A 17,370-nucleotide genomic window follows, 5' to 3' on the forward strand; every position below is an offset into this window, starting at 1 on the left:
GCTTATTTATAAATTTTTTGTGTGTTATACAATCAAATTTCCCAACTTTCAAAGGGCAAATTTTCCAAATAGTACTTAAAATGGTTTTTAACCAAAAGAATACATGATGAGAAAAATAACCAAAATATGTTTTATTCAAGAGTAAAAACATTTGTATATCAACTATGTATATATCCCCTAGACATTATTTGAGAAACGATTTGTACATATGTCATCACTACATTCACTCTCAATAAAAATGATGACATGACTTATAAGAAAAATGACATGGCATCAATCTAATTGTGACATAAAAAAATTTTATATTAAGATTTATGTTTTTGGTAAGATTCTTTAAATATGGTAATCACTATTTTCTATATATAGATTCATGTTTTCGGCAAAGTTTCATAATATGGTAATGACTAATAAATTTTATATAACAAAATCTCTACAAAGATTCATTTTGGTAAGAGTTTAAGAATATGGTAATACCTAATAACTTTTTTATATCTATTAAAATAATATATTTATATATATAAATATTTTACATCAATTTATGAATCGTATTTATTATTATTATATATTTTATCGAAATAAGTGTAGTTATAATTATATATTTTGTCAACCTATATATGTTATTTATATTTAATGCATTTATTTATTAGAATTAATTTATCTATTCACAAATACACATATTTAAAATAAAAGTAATTAAATAAATAATAATATGAGTAAAATATATTTATAAAATGTAAATTACTTTTATTAAAATTTTAGTAAAGTAAAATTAAAAAGTTAAAGTAAACTTGATTAAGAAAACTAAAATAATTACATTATTAACTAACAAAATTAAAATATAAAAATTGAAAATTGAAAAATTGAAAAATTTACATTACCCATCAGAATAGAAGAATAAGTAGGTGGATTGAATTGTCTACACCAGGAGTGGTTATATTAACACCACTTATACCGTCAAAAGTCATTTGTGTAGAAAATAGAAATTCAATTGCTCCAACATCCAAAAAAATTACATTACCCATCAGAATAGAAGAATAAGTTGGTGGTTGAGATAAATAAAACATCGCTAAAGCGTAATATGGATGATAGTTTGAAATAGCTAGCGACATGAAAAAACTTGGTGAAAACCCATAATTTGGTATGTTTTGTGGTTGGTTGGAAGATTGATTTTAAAATGGATAGTTGTTGGATTTGGATAAGTGTTGGGACTTGGATAGTTGAAAAGGTAGTTAAAAGAATTTAGGGTATTATTAGAATAATTATTGTTGGGATTCATTTTCTCTGAAGATAGAAAAAAAAATAAAACGAGAGTTTACGAGACACTAATTTGAAAATTCTTGTTGAAAAGATAATTTTCTGCGTTCAAATCTAATAAAATAAATCTCTATTTATAGAGTATGAAAATGATAAACTTTGATATAATTTTTAATTACATAATTTAGTAAACAATAATGGAATTAAAAAATATAGATTAAAAAAATTATTCACCATTAATCAAAAAAATCTCACTACCATAACTTTTTTCCCAATTAATGGCTTGGTGCCCTGTGGAACATTTTTCTCTTCTCCACCAAAATTCAACTAGTTCAATTTATTCAACCTCATTTTCAACCAATTATTCAACACCCCGTTATATTTAATCAACTACTGAAAATAGAAATTCAATACCTCATTGTGTCTAGTCATAATCCACATCATCTTTTTTTTCCACTCATTAATACAAAATCTATATAAGTTTTATCTTATACAATAACATTTTACCTCACTATTTTTATACTTATATATTTATATACGAAAATGAATAAAATGTAATTCAATTAGAATAAATAATATTTAAATAACTTTTTAAAATAAAATATATATTTTTGAATAGTAAAAAATATTAAAATAATTATTCTTGAAATATATTTTATAAAAATAATTTTTTTAGTTTCCAAATAAAATAAACAAATCTCTATTTATAGAGTTTATAAAATAATACATTTTGATATTAAAATAATAAATGAAAAAAATATTTTACAATCAAATAATTGACTTTATATAAGTAGGGTGAACAAATAAATACCAAAAAGTTATAGATAACCAATTCAAAAATATCATATATTCAATTTATATTTAAATAAAAATTACAATGTTTGACATGTGTCTTTGTGATCTCATTTTTTCCGTTTTCAACTAGTTGAATACTTTCAATATAATTGAATCCATGTAAACAATTTTGAATTTTCAACTCAAATCATTGCAAGGATACAACTGTTGAACTAAAAATTCAACAAACCCACTGTTAGACTATACACAATGGGGTGTTGAATTTCTATTTTCAATAGTTAATTAAATGCAATGAGGTGTTGAATAATTGGTTGAAAATGAAGCAGAATTAAAAATGTTGAATAAATTGAACTAGTTGAATTTCGGTGGAGAAGAGAGAGGTTGTCCACATGGCACCAAACCATTGGTTAAGAAAAATGTTTCAGTGGTGAGATTTTTTAATTAATGGTGACGAGTGTTTTTCCATCTACATTATTTGATTCAGTTATTGTATATTAAATTATGTATTTGAAAAAATTACTAACCACCGTGGTTGTCCACGTTGCATCAATCCACACATATTCTCCTCTACTTCCACATGAGCCTTTTTCTCAACCAATGGTTTGGTGCCTTGTGGACAACCTCTCTTTTCTCCACCAAAATTCAACTAGTTTAATTGATTCAACATGTTTCATTTCATCTCATTTTCAACCAATTATTCAACACCGCACTGCATTTAATCAATTATTAAAAATAGAAATTCAACACTTCATTGTGTCTCGTCTAACAATGGGTTTATTGAATTTTTATTTCAACAGTTGAATCTTTGCAATGACCCAGTTGAAAACTCAAAATTGTTTACATGGATTCAATTATCTTGAAAGCATTCAACTAGTTGAAAACTGATAAAGTGAGATTAAAAAGACACATGTCAAAACATTGCATATTTTCTTTTAAATATAAATAAATATAGACACAATAGATCACCTCTTTTTCGAGTGCAGCTACTCTTCAGAAATCTGGTTCCTTCTTATGTGTGGACTTCTGCAGTCTACATATACGACTAAATGGTCGGAGCTTATGGCTATTATTCTGTATGATAGTGGGGATTTTCTCAAGACTTCCTTATACGAGATACGTTACAGGCAACATTACATGCCCTATGGAGAGAAAGAAAAGAAAGAAGGCATGGCGCCATTGCAAGACCAGCAAAAGACATCGGCAAGGTTCTGGATCGTCAGATCAAAAACCGCTGCCTCTCTTTCCGCCAGCTGGGAGATCAGAATAGAAGAATAAGTAGGTGTCTTGAATTGTTTGCACCAGGAGTAGCTATATTAACACCAGTTATACCATCAAAAGTTATTTGTGTAGAAAATATAAATTCTGTTGCTTCAACATCCGAAAAAATTACATTACCCATCAGAATAGAAGAATAAGTTGGTGGTTGAGATGAATAAAACATCGCTAAAGCGTAATATGGAGATAGTTTGAAATAGTTAACGGCATGAACAAACTTGGTGAAAACTCATAATTTGATATGTTTTGGGGTTGGTTGGAAGATTGATTTTGAAATGGATAGTTGTTGGATTTGGATAAGTGTTTGGACTTGGATAGTTGAAAGGGTAGTTAGAAGAATTTTGGGTATTATTAGAATAATTATTGTTGGGATCCATTTTTTCTGAAGATAGAAAAAAGATTAAAACGAGAGTTTATGTGACACTAATTAGAAATTCTTGTTTAAAAGATAATTTTCTGCGTTCAAATCTAATAAAATAAATCTCTATTTATAGAGTATGAAAATGATAAATTTTGATATAATTTTTAAATACATAATTTAGTATACAATAATTGAATTAAATAATATAGCTGAAAAAAAACTATTCACCATTAATCAAAAAAATCTCATCACCATAACTTTTTTCTCAATCAATGGCTTGGTGCCATGTGGAACACCTTTCTCTTCTCCACCAAAATTCAACTAGTTTAATTTATTCAACCTCATTTTCAACCAATTATTCAACACCCCGTTACATTTAATCAACTACTGAAAATAGAAATTCAACACCTCATTGTGTCTAGTCAGAATCCACATCATCTTTCTTTTTCCACTCATTAATACAAAATCTATATAAGTTTTATCTTATACAATAACTGAATAACATGTTACTTCACTATTTTTATACTTATATATTTATTTACTAAAATGAATAAAATGTAATTCAATTAGAATAAATAATATTTAAATAACTTTTTAAAATAAAATATATATTTTTGAATAGTAAAAAATATTAAAATAATTATTCTTGAAATATTTTTTATAAAAATAATATTTTTAGTGTCCAAATAAAATAAACAAATCTCTATTTATAGAGTTTATAAAATAATACATTTTGATATTAAAATAATAAATGAAAAAAATATTTTACAATCAAATAATTGACTTTATATAAGTAGGGTGAACAAATAAATACCAAAAAGTTATAGATAACCAATTCAAAAATATCATATATTCAATTTATATTTAAATAAAAAATACAATGTTGACATGTGTCTTTGTGATCTCATTTTTTCTGTTTTCAGCGAGTTGAATACTTTCAATATAATCGAATCTATGTAAACAATTTTGAATTTTCAACTCAGATCATTGCAAAGATACAACTGTTGAACTAAAAATTCAACAAACCCACTGTTAGACTTTACACAATATGGTGTTGAATTTCTATTTTCAATAGTTGATTAAATGCAGTGAGGTGTTGAATAATTGGTTGAAAATGAAGCGGAATTAAAAATGTTGAATAAATTGAACTAGTTGAATTTCGGTGGAGAAGAGAGAGGTTGTCCACATGGCACCAAACCATTGGTTAAGAAAAATGTTTCAGTGGTGAGATTTTTTAATTAATGGTGATGAGTGTTTTTCAATTAATGGTGATAAGTCTTCTTATATAGTAGATCTTAAAAATAATTTATTAATTTTATAAAAAGTATTTTGTTGGGAGAAAAATGAAATCATGTAATTATAAACATTTGTACATGATATAAATCAAAATATAGTAAAATTGAATCGTTTTCAACATAGATGAGTGAATGTAGTGAGTCATGGTATTCTTTGGTTTAGGGTTTGGAAACATATGTTAGAGTATTTTATGTATTCTTAGGGTTAGATTTTGGAAGCTTACCAATTTGTTTTTGAAACATTAAACTTTGACCTATATGTGTTTAGTTTTGTGTATATTAAACACTTTTAAGTTGAATTTAAGTTTAATGAAGTCTTTGTTTCTATTTAGTTAGTTAATTGAGCTTATGATTTATATTTAAGGTCTAGACTACTTCATAGAAGTGTTTCAGGAATCTTCCAAACCGTTTGAACCTTTAATTTTACCAAAGTACATTAAACCTGATCAGATAATTTACAGGACATGTAAAAAGTATTTTTTCACTTTTTGCTGAAAAATGCACGAAACCCTCGCTGTTTCTCTCTGATACAATTTTGACGGTGATTTCCAGCGAATCTCTATTTTCCGCCATTCTCACCACCAGTAATCTCATTTTTACGATGAATCTTGTTTATCTTTCATGATGTAGAGTATTTTAGTAGATTAAACTAACCCTTCCTTTTCTTCAGATCTGGAACCGCATTTCGTTGAACTCTACCGCCGGTAAGTTCTTCCTCTTTGCTGTCGAGTTCAATGTTTGACTGAGGGCGTTTAGCCGCCGTTAAACCCTAAAAGTTGTAGTATGACTTTTTCTTTCCCATCGATTTTTGCAAATCTGTAATCGTTGGCGACCATAACTTCTCCGACTCTAAGTCAACCATTTTTTTTATTTATTTAGGTGTTTTATATTTATTCAGATCTTTTTCTTCAGATTTGTAGGTTTTCAGATCTGTAAGATGTCGATTTTATTCTTTTTAGTATATAAATATATAAGTATAAAAAATAGTGGGGTAGAGTGTTATTGTAAAGATAAAATTTATGTAGATGTTGTATTAATAGATGGAAAAAGGAAGATGATGTTGTGAATAAATGTAAACTAGATCTTAACCCGCCCGACTGGACGGTTTTTTTTTACTGATATATATAAACATTTTAAAAACTACAATTTAATGGTTCCAGCTTTATTAATTTATTTTACTGTTTAAACTATGTATTTCATCACTGTATTATGTAACAGGGGCATCGGCAAAATGTTGTGAGCCGTAAACACTTTCCTAAGAGTTTTACAAAGTTATATACCTTTACCAATTTAGTAATATTTCTGAGTGATTTTTTTATGAGGAATTGGGAGGCTAGTATATCACTGTTAAGAACTCTTGACAATATAAAATATAAATTATATAAATAAGTTATATAGTATTCTTGATTTCCATGAGTGAAGCACCTTGACATGTACTCTCCAATTGTCTTTGTAGGGTTTCACTTCGTGAAGGAAAACAAAACTTTGCTTGTTAGACATTTTATTCTTTGCTTGAAATTCTGAGTATGACGAATAAGAGCTGAACGGTGATTTATATTTATAGGGTAATGTGTATATATTGGGAATAGTATTAATTTTAAATTTAATACCTAGATTTTGTGGAAGCTATATATCATGCAAAAAATATTCATAAGATTTACATTATAGGCGCATTTAGGTAAATTAGTTATGATACTTGAGAATATTCACTCAACTACTTGATGACAAACAGGATTTTTTAAATATATTAGTCAACTACTTGATGACAAACAAGATTTTTTAAGCTCTGTCTTTTGGTTCATCATGTTGTGAAGCTCTGTTTTTTTTTTTGTTATATTAAGACGATCAAGCAGAGTGAGATATCGAAGTCAAGTTTTGTATAGGAAAGAATTTAATTAGATGTGTAAGTAAATTAATGGCATGCATCTTTTTAATAAAAAAGTAATAATATTAATTAGATTGCTATTCATGTTTCCAAACAATTTTTTATATCTTTTTATCCATATTTTCAAATAATTATCATTTGTTCTTCACCTTTAATAATACACATTACGGTGTTGAATCTTTACCACCATTGTTGATGGTCTCATTCAAATCACATTTGACTCATCAATACAAATCACATTTTTGGCTAATTAATTATTTGGCGAACAATCACTTAATTATGTTCGCAAATAATAGTATGATACTTTAATGATAACAAAATAAATTATTGTCTTAAAAAGCACAAAAGTTTAAATTCAAAAAATAACATTCATTGAAAAGGAAAAGACTAATAAACCCTTAAGTTTTAAAGTTTAACTTTTAGGATTTAGATTAGAGGATTTATAGTTTAGTTTTATGGTTTGTAGTTTCGGTTTTAGGATAATGAAATAATTTTTATTTTTTAATTAAATATTTATTAAAATTTTTATAATAATATTTTTGAATTAGATTTATTATTGATAAGAATATAATTTAAAATTTTTTAATGAATGTTATTTTGTAATTTTAGTGATATTTTGTAAAAAAAAAATCTACAGTTGAGATTTTTCATACTTGTGACTGTTTTTAACAAGACAGTTGCAAACATTCAAATTGATATTAAAAATATCCAATAAATATCCATTATACAATTTATCATAGGTTAGTGTACATTATTATAACTGAATGGAATTACTTTAATGGTATTTTCTTATAAATAGGGATTACTTTTTTTTTAATCAACAAATGGAATAGCAATGAAATAGCAACATAATCCAATAAAATTACGAGACGATTTTTTTCTATAAACAAATTAAAAATGCAACAAAATTCAAGATCTTCTATATATCTCATCTATGAGTTACTGATTAACTTTATAGTAGTTAATTACAACATAACCGTATTACTCTTCAAAATATTGTCAAGAAGTGTTGTGGTGAATCATTTTCGGAAACTTTTATTAGATATTTGTTTGGGAAATTGGGTTGTATGACATGAAAAAAAAACTTAATTCACAGAGTAGGCAGTTTCCCTAAATGTAAACTTAATATGAAAAACGTATATATGACATTAATGATTATGAATAATAAATATTTGATAACAATTTTTGTATCTTAGTTTTTTTGTTTAATTTTATATTATTAAAATATATTAAACAATCACATTAACCATATAATAAAAAAAATTAATTTTTTTATTATATGTTATATTTTGAATTTTTAAAATGACTATAAATTATTAAAAACGTTAAATGTTTCACACTAAAATTTTGTGAACAATGATTTAACTTTTTTGTAATAACAAGATAGAAATGATCATAAATCGTATGAATATGATATCTCATATAATAGAAATTCATATTATATATTAATATAGTTTAAAATTAAACTATATAACATATAAAATACATAAATATTTTAACTTCTAAATTTGTATTGAAAAAATATTGAAGCCTTAGTATTTTAATTTTGAAATTTTCATTGAAAAAATGGCACATTAAAAATTTTGTGTTTGTCATATGAGTATGAACTCTCAATAATAAATATTTATATTAAAATATACTATATATCTATCGTCCATATCATTGAAATTTAGTTATATACTATATTAAATAAATAAATTTTTTTTTTAATTTGTTTACCAAAAAATGTCGTAAATAAACAAGAGGCATTGTTTTGATTTATGTGCTTACTCTAATTTAATTATATATATATGTAATACCTAAATAAATGGAAATAAATAATAATAGATAAAACAAATATTTTTATATATGACTTTCATCCCGCACAATCTAGTTATTAATTACAACACATTTATATTCAAATAAAAAGGTTTTGATATAATCTGAGCAGATCATATATCTCTAGAACCAAATAACCGGAACCGAATCAGAATAGAACTGAAACTGTATGGATACTTCAATTTCTATTATATAATTTGCATACTTATAAATATTAACAATATTTAGTTTTAAAATAATTAAATAATTTAAAATACTATTTCTAAATGGAAATCCCTTTGTTAACAAAATAATAAACACCCAAAAAATGAATTACCATAATACTTTTATCCAAATTATCTAATTATCCAAATTATCTAATTTTTAATAAAAAATCTTATATTTGATTAAAAGTCCAATTTTCTTATTTTTTAACCTGAATTAATCGAAAAAGCGGAACCAAATCAAAACTTAATGAGATCCAAGATTATCTCGGATATTAGCATGTTCCTAACATTGTTACCCGAACGAAACTGAAAACTAAAAAACTGATCGAAAAACAAATCAAATTTTCTAAATAGCCGAACAGATCCTAAACCTCAAGAACCGAAAAATCGAACTGGAACTAGAACCAAAAATGGAATGCTCAAGGATAACGTGTGGTTTGGTGCCGTAACAAGGTATGAGTTGTTTTGATTGTTTACTTTAACTTTAGAAAAAAATATACATATTTTTTTTGTACTATGCAGTTTCACCAGTTTATTGTTTATACTAAAATGAATAAAATATAATTACATTACAGATATATATATATATATATATATATACATGTCTATTTAGTTCATGATTTTTTTTATAATTCATATCTTTTTTAAAAATCACTCTCTCAATATAAATATTTTTAGTAGAAAATGACAAATTTGGATTCTTTACCAAGAAAAAGATTTTGAGTTAATTTAGTGATAATTTTTTAAAAAATTTATTTTTTTCCGACAGTGAAAAATTTAATCAATAATTATAAGACAAAAGAATTCACATTTGATTAGTCAAACATTGGAATCTCTATTTAGTGATATTATTAAAAATGATATATCTATATTATTAAAAGAGAAGTACCTATTTGAAAATGTTCTTAATTCATTAATTAAACTTCCTTTTTTTTTGCTTGTCTTTTTCAGTTGCATTTATGAAATATCTTAAAACGAATAAACTGCCTAATTTATTACTCTTCTTTTCAGTTACATTAATGAAATATGCTTAAATGAATTTAAACTTCCTACTTTATTGTTTGTCTTTTTCAGTTACATTAATGAAATATCCTTAAATAATTTGGACATAATGTCATTTAATCAACCAAAAAACTCATGAGTTATTCTTACGTGCATAATTTTAATAATGGAGATTTTTAAAAACGTGCATCATTAAAATGTTACCTAAAACATGCAGCACTAATATATAACATGCATCAATAAAACTAGAATTTGACTCGCACATATGTATGGATATTATTTTCAGTTGATTAAATTTAAAAATAATTATTTATTCAAAAACTATTTAAGAATGGCTATGTCTTTAAAAATTATATGGTATTATTTGCTCATAACTCATTTGTCATTTGATAAATTGTTAGAAATAAAATTTTAGCATAATATAACTAAATTGTCATTTGCTAAATTTATGCTTTTTGTTTATATTTTTTATTATTTAATTATAATATTTTCATTTTATATTTTAAAGATAAATGAATTTTCTTACAAACAATATTTTTGTAAATGTATTTTTTTAAATAAAAATCAATTAAAATTGTTATTATCATTGAATATCATTATTTTTGACATAATTTGAGTTTTCGTTTACATCAAAACTTCTCATATTTTAGGATAATTTTAATTTAAAATATAATTTTCAAACAAATTTTAAAAATATTTTTTAAATATTTTGTTATAATTGCTAAAAAAATATTGAGTTACATTTCAAATAAAAAGGTAAAGATATTAAAAATATTCTAATTAAAATATGTAAAATTTAATATAGTTTTAAGGAAATTGTCAAAATAAAAAAAATTACACATAAGATAATCATAATTTTTGTTAACTGGGCATATCATTATTTATATGATATCGCACAAGAAAGAAAAATTTCTGTTTTCTCAATTTTGTATATGATATCACATATTCGTAAAAAAATAGATAGTTTAAAATGCAAAAAAAAATATATTTATTTAATAAATATAATATGAACGAATATTACAAATATATCATTTAATAAAATAAATAATTAAAAACTAAAAATTCATGTCCGTGCTCTAGTAATTTAATAAAGCAGAAAACCAAGAGCGGATATGGTAGAAGGCACACCACCCCTAGTTTTGACTTCCCTTCTCCAACTATATATAAGTAAAGACAATTGTTTAAGAGAAACAACGAGAACGAGAAAGAACGAGAAGATTCGATTTAGAAAAAGTAATAAGAATGTTGCTGGTGACGGTATTGGCCGAGATGCTGAAGGACTACACGGTGGTACTCGCCGGAGCTTTGGAGTATCTCTTCTCTCAGGCGCCTTTTCCGAGGAGAATTCGACTTCATATTTTATATTCTCTTCCCTTCCATCGCTCCAGTTCCTCTACCCTCTTCTCCTTCCTTCTCCTACTCTTCCTTACACTCCTACTTTGTAACCCAGAATCTTGATGTGTTCTTTCTTTCTTTGACTTTATGATTTTTCTTTGAGTTGAGTTGTGTAATCCAGAGACTTCGTTGTAAATAAGATCTTTTCCATTAATGCATCCTTTTGTTGAAAAACACAAAAGAAACAAGTTACAGAGCTTTGTTGGTATCTCCTTTTGTTATATTTTCTTGAATTGATCTGTTAAAGAAGATTCTTGTATTGAAAACCATCACGAGAAGAAGACTGTTTTTTTTGTTTGACGAGAAAAACTTCTTTAGTAGAGATAATATCAGAGACAGTATTTTATTGAGAAGGTCTTGAGCCACGATTTTATTTTTGAATCTGGAGATCTAACTCTAAAGACTTGAATTCGTCATCATTTTTTTTTGTCAAAGCTCTAAACGGCCCTGTCCGCTTGGCTCAGTATCTCGCACTAGTGAAGGGAAAGTAGGGTCGAACCTTGGGTGCATAAGAAGAACCTTGAGATGCTCGACTAAATGGACTACCACGATCGCTCTATCAATTCGTCAGCAATTCATCCAAAGAACCAAGCGGTCTATCAATTCGTCAGCAATTCATCCAAAGAACCAGTAGGGGAATTGGCAGAAGAGGATAAAACCATTACATGAGACGCTAGGGCTTAAATAGGAGAATCAAGTCAACAATCAACTGGAAAAAAGGGGAAATGAATATCTGAAATCTAGATAGAATAAAGATCCGAAAAACCATAAGACAAAATATCAGTTTGCTTAGGAGATTGCTGAGTGTTCTGATGGATGGCCAACTATGACTTTTATGAGCTACATTTTCTGGATATATGGATAAAAAGAACTTTTACATGGGTCCACAGAAGGGATAGAGGTGAAAGGTGAGGATTTGACCGGTAAGTCCAGAGACACTGAGCCACGTATGAGAGCGAACTCCCAATATGCAATTTTTTTTTGTTCTACAATCTTTTCTCTTATAATAGAAGAGTTTTGGATCTTTACCAACAGAGTTCAACAGCCTGATCTGAGATGAATCTCCAGTTTCACCACTCAATCCTAGATATGAGTAAGGACATTTTGGATGCGGCTGAAGGATGATAATTTACCCATAAAATCTCCATGAAAAAGTCTTGATGTAGCTAAACAAGTCTACGGAAGACGGAGCCCCCCAATCAAAAGAGAAACTAAAGCTATTAATTTTTTTAGCTTTTTGAGGCTTGAAGTTTAGAGGTCCATTTGTTAACATGAGTTTGATAAGATTTTAGCGTATCACCCACTTCTTGAACTGGAGAAATGAGGAATTGGGATGGATTTACTGACCCATTTGGGATTGGTGTAGATGACTTCACCGAGAGAATACTAAGCACTGATGGAGTGGAAGAGGCCATTCTTCCACGGTCAACGGAGACAAGAACCTTTTTCAAAACCAGTGGATATTATCTAGAAGCAAATTAGTTAATAGTAGCGGGCTGAGTCGTATAAATGGATCAAATGAGATGATGAGTAATTACTAATTTTGTAGTGCGGAGATAATTCATTAGTAATTACTAACTCATTGTGTTGTCTATCCCTTATATATTAACCAGATGGTAATCCGCGCGCATCCGCGAAGTGATTTTTTTAAACTAATGTTTGTTCATTATATAGTTTTAACATTTTGTAACACTACAATTTTTATTGACTGTAAAATAACGAATACAAATGTTGGTCTCTTAAATTTATCATCGTTGTTGAAAAGTTAACGTATTACAGCTCATTTTAATTATTTTAAGATTTTATATGCACAAAAAAAAATTAAGTTTTGTGGCTGAAACAAATCATAAAAACCAAATAGTCAATACTGATTGTAAAATAACGAAAAGAGATTAGGTTTTCTACTCTTGATTTGTTTACTATTGATTCTCCATAAGTGATTTTATTTTCTACCTCTATAAAATTGTACATTCATTCTCGTTTATGTTTCACTAATATGAGTTTTTTTTTTAACTTTTTCAGTGAATTCAGTGAATTACATAAGTGGCAATTAAAAAAAAATTGACATATGTAAAAATTAGTTTCACTCTATATACATATCTAAAAATCAAAATTTTGAAGAAAATCATTGGCAAACTCTGTTCACAGGTTAGTGTTCAAATTTAATATATCAATCTATTATAAAATATAAGTGCATACTCGAAATATAAATGCATGTCTAGTAAATATTCACCATTTCGGTCTAAAAATCATCTAATTCTTAAACAACAACAAAAAATTATTTATTTTATTAACCTACGCTTTTCAGGTTTAGTTACTTAAGAGTATACCCATAAAAAATAAATAAATATATATATATAATCCTTTACCATTTTAGTATATGTCCATTTTAGTATATGTAAACTATGTATAAACTAAGAAATATTTGATTTATTAATGATAAATCAGAAACTTATAATAAACAGTTCAAATCTCTCATTCATACATTTTTTTTTTGTTTTTTTGTCATCAACTTATACAGGCTCTGTGAATCAAACCGGGAGATATTGATTCATGTGAACGACGAAAGACGGTTGCTTCTTGGCACTGCGTGCTAGGCTATCCGCCTTTGAATTTTGCGTTCTTGGTACATAGATGATCTCTGATCGAAGGAAACTTTCTTTCAGGGCCTTAATATCTTCCAAATAACTTGCAAAAGCTAGTCATTCTTCTGGTTTCGAAACCATCTTCACCAATTGAGAACAATCCGTTGCAAACGTAACTTGAAATTGACGTAAGTTCCTCATACATTCCAGTGCCCATAGTAGTGCTTTTATCTCCGCATGAAGAGGAAAGAGACTAGCCCGAACATTCCTCGCCCCCATCAGCCCATCAAGTTCTTCTAAAGTGCTGAGTCAACCCTGTCCGGAGAAAATATCATTCTCTTTCCAGGAACCATATGTGAAACACCATCTTCCGGGAATTGACGGTAAAGTCGTAACCTCTACGTGTGGTACTGTCCTCTGTTCGTTCAATATATGTGTCTTAGCCCAGAGTGTTGATTCTGTTTCTGTCAATTTAAGCGTGTCCCTAGGATCAATATCCATATTACTAAAAACTTTATTATTTATTCATTTCCAAATGTACCATACTCATTCTTACTATTATAATAGCTAAATATAAATGAGTTAAAAATCATTAAATAAATTAACAAAACTAGAGATTGTGATTTTGGTCAAAATAGATCCTTTTATATCGGAATCTGAAAATATACATAGCTTAAATTAGACATATTTTAATTTGTGATTCATCTATAAATGTACTTCTCTGACTTTTTAACTTTTAAAACACCATTATTTCATTATCAAAGATGAAAGTTGCTTTCAAACATAGGTTTATTGGTTTCGTTATCCTCACAGTTCTTCTGCTTGGTTTGTATTAACATTTACAGTTTTATTAATATATTATATAATCATTCTAAAATTATTTGATGCTATTTATTTTATATATCTACATAGATTATATGTTTAATTTTATAATATTGAATTTAATGATTTTCCAAGAATAATCAATAAATAAAAAGAAGATATTTAAAATTTCAGTTTTTCTTTTATTTAAATATGCAGAAAACTCTCTAAATATATGTTTTACAAAAAAAAATGATTTTCTATTTTAAATATAAAAACTAAGATTATGTTTATTATAATAACAGGAGAAACGACAATTGCTCAGAAAGGAAAAGGTGTTAACCAATGTAATGAAACATTACAAAACAAAAAAGGAACATGTGATGCCAACCAATGTAAAGCCGCATGTACCAAAAAACATAAAGTAGGGCAAGGTATGTGCACAAATGGCGAAGACAACAACAAAGGAAAAATTATATGCATATGTCATTATCAATGCCCTGGCTGATTTTTTATCTACGTCGAAACTCAAATAATATTATAATAATATTACGCCTTTGTCAAAGAAAATATAAAGTTTTTGACAAATTGTTGCTGGTGTTTTGGCATAATAAGATGTACTATGTTACTGAATACAAATATAAATAACAAATATTGGTATGCCCATCTTCATTTTTCTTTTTTTCGTACAATTGAGTAAATTAACAAAAAAAAAAAGGGTATTATATTGGAATTTGTTGTTAATTTCATATAAATTTGAAATAAAAAAAAGTAAAAGTTACACACACTTCTTCCTCGGATGTTGTTCGAGGAAGAGGAGGAGGAGACATTCGAACTCAGGCGATATATGGCGGCTTGTTTCGTGGATCCCGTTAGGAGAGAGAGAACTCGGTCGAGCTGTCTTTGGATTCGTCTAGGTACTTTGTTAAAAGCATGGACGACAAGTGAGGGAGAGGAACAAATCATTTGATTTCAATATGGCATTGTCGGATCATGAGAAGTACGTGAGGACTGAGGAGGTAGAAAGAGAAGGAAATATGGGATACGAGTGAGTAGGCCTGGGAATTTGAATCATATCCCGCGGCCTGCCCCGTTTGACCCGCCGCGGGGTGGGTGCGGATCGGACGTTTTGAAAAAATTGAGTCGCGGGTTAAGACTATTTTATGTGGGGCGGGTGTGGGTTGGTGGATTTTGATTTGCGGGTATCCGCCAACCGTAAAATTAAAAAAATGATTAAAAAGGGTTTTTATAGAATTTTTCTTTTTGAAAAATATGAATTTTCTTAAAAAATAACTAAAATTTTTAAAATAATATAAAAATATTTATAAATATTATTTTATAGAAAAACTAATTAAATAATTATTCTTTTAAATAAAAATATAATCTGCGGATCCTGCGGATTACCCGCAAGATAAAGCGGAGCGGATGTGGGTATTAGTTTATCTCCTTGCGGGTTGAGCGGGTCGAAATTTTAAGTAAAAAAAATAGAGTCGATCCGCGGGTTGGCGGGGCGGGTTGACCCGCGAACCCAGGCCTTACGAGTGAGAGCGACGATCTCATAATTTGTAATCGAAGAATAGCCTTCAACTGAGTCACTGTTGGTTCGGTTCAACTGGTTTAAATAACCACCCTTGATTAAAAAAAATCGTGAACACCGGTTAAATATTTTGTATCAATAGAATTTTTGTACAGAGAACAATTAATAAGTGAAATAGTTTTTTTTTGGTGTAAATAAGTGAAATAGTTACAAACATGTACAAAGCAAAGGCGTGGAAAAAATGAAGAGAACGTCTATTCCTTCTTTTTCCCTGCAAGAATAGGTTGAATCTGAAGCCTCCTGTTAAAAGCTTCGTTGAAGAGAGACCGCATCTGAAACGCAGAGATGATAGGAAGCCAAGCTAAGATAGCCATTGGTGCAAACAAAACCACTCCCATTCCGTAATCATTAGCTCTAACTAGAACCTGTGTGAACTCCCAGACTGATTTCAAAGTTGTTTTTGTGAATCATTTGTTAGTAGTTAGTGATAGTACTGTAAGTGGTTCTCATTGATCGATTCAAAAAAGAAAAAAAAATAACTGATAGTACCGATTTAAATGTTAGTTGAACTTAAAACATAAAGTAAAATTGTTGTTCAAAAACAGAAACATGTAATGCTTGTGTTTGTTTTTTTGATTATCTAGTAGTGACATCCATGCGGAATGTCATTATATTTTTTTGCAAATTATTTTTTGTTTGGGTTGGTTTTGTGTGTTTGTATTGGTGGTTGTGTGTGGTGAGATATTATTCTCTGTAAAAAATTATGGTTTAGATACAATAAAACTATAAATTTATAATAATGGCACTATGAGATTTTACTAATTTAAAAGTTATTAATTTAGAAAAAAAAAATATTTTTAAATTTTTCTATCTTATTCAATTTTTTTTAGAATTTGTTCATCTTAAATATAATATTTTAAAAAAATAAGAAAATATTTTATTTTTGTATATAAATTAATTAATTTTTTGAAATTCAACATTCATCTTGTTTTTATTATATTATTTGGTGCATATAAAATATGTATCATAGATTTTAAATGTGGTTTTAGATATAGTTTTACTAAATCTCATCAAAATATATTAAGTGTTAATTTAATATAATATTTTATTTGTAAATATAAAAAATATATACAGATAAATTATTAATTTATAATTTTAATG

At 27.3% G+C, this 17,370-nt stretch overlaps 1 pseudogene; it reads left to right on the plus strand.

Annotated features, from left to right (window-relative positions):
• The first annotated feature begins 10,969 nt into the window (after nt 1–10,969).
• On the plus strand, nt 10,970–11,444 carry LOC106340630 (annotated as a pseudogene).
• The last annotated feature ends 5,926 nt before the right edge of the window (nt 11,445–17,370 follow it).

This window comes from Brassica oleracea, chromosome C4 (genome assembly GCF_000695525.1).
Source record: "Brassica oleracea var. oleracea cultivar TO1000 chromosome C4, BOL, whole genome shotgun sequence".
NCBI lineage: Eukaryota > Viridiplantae > Streptophyta > Magnoliopsida > Brassicales > Brassicaceae > Brassica > Brassica oleracea.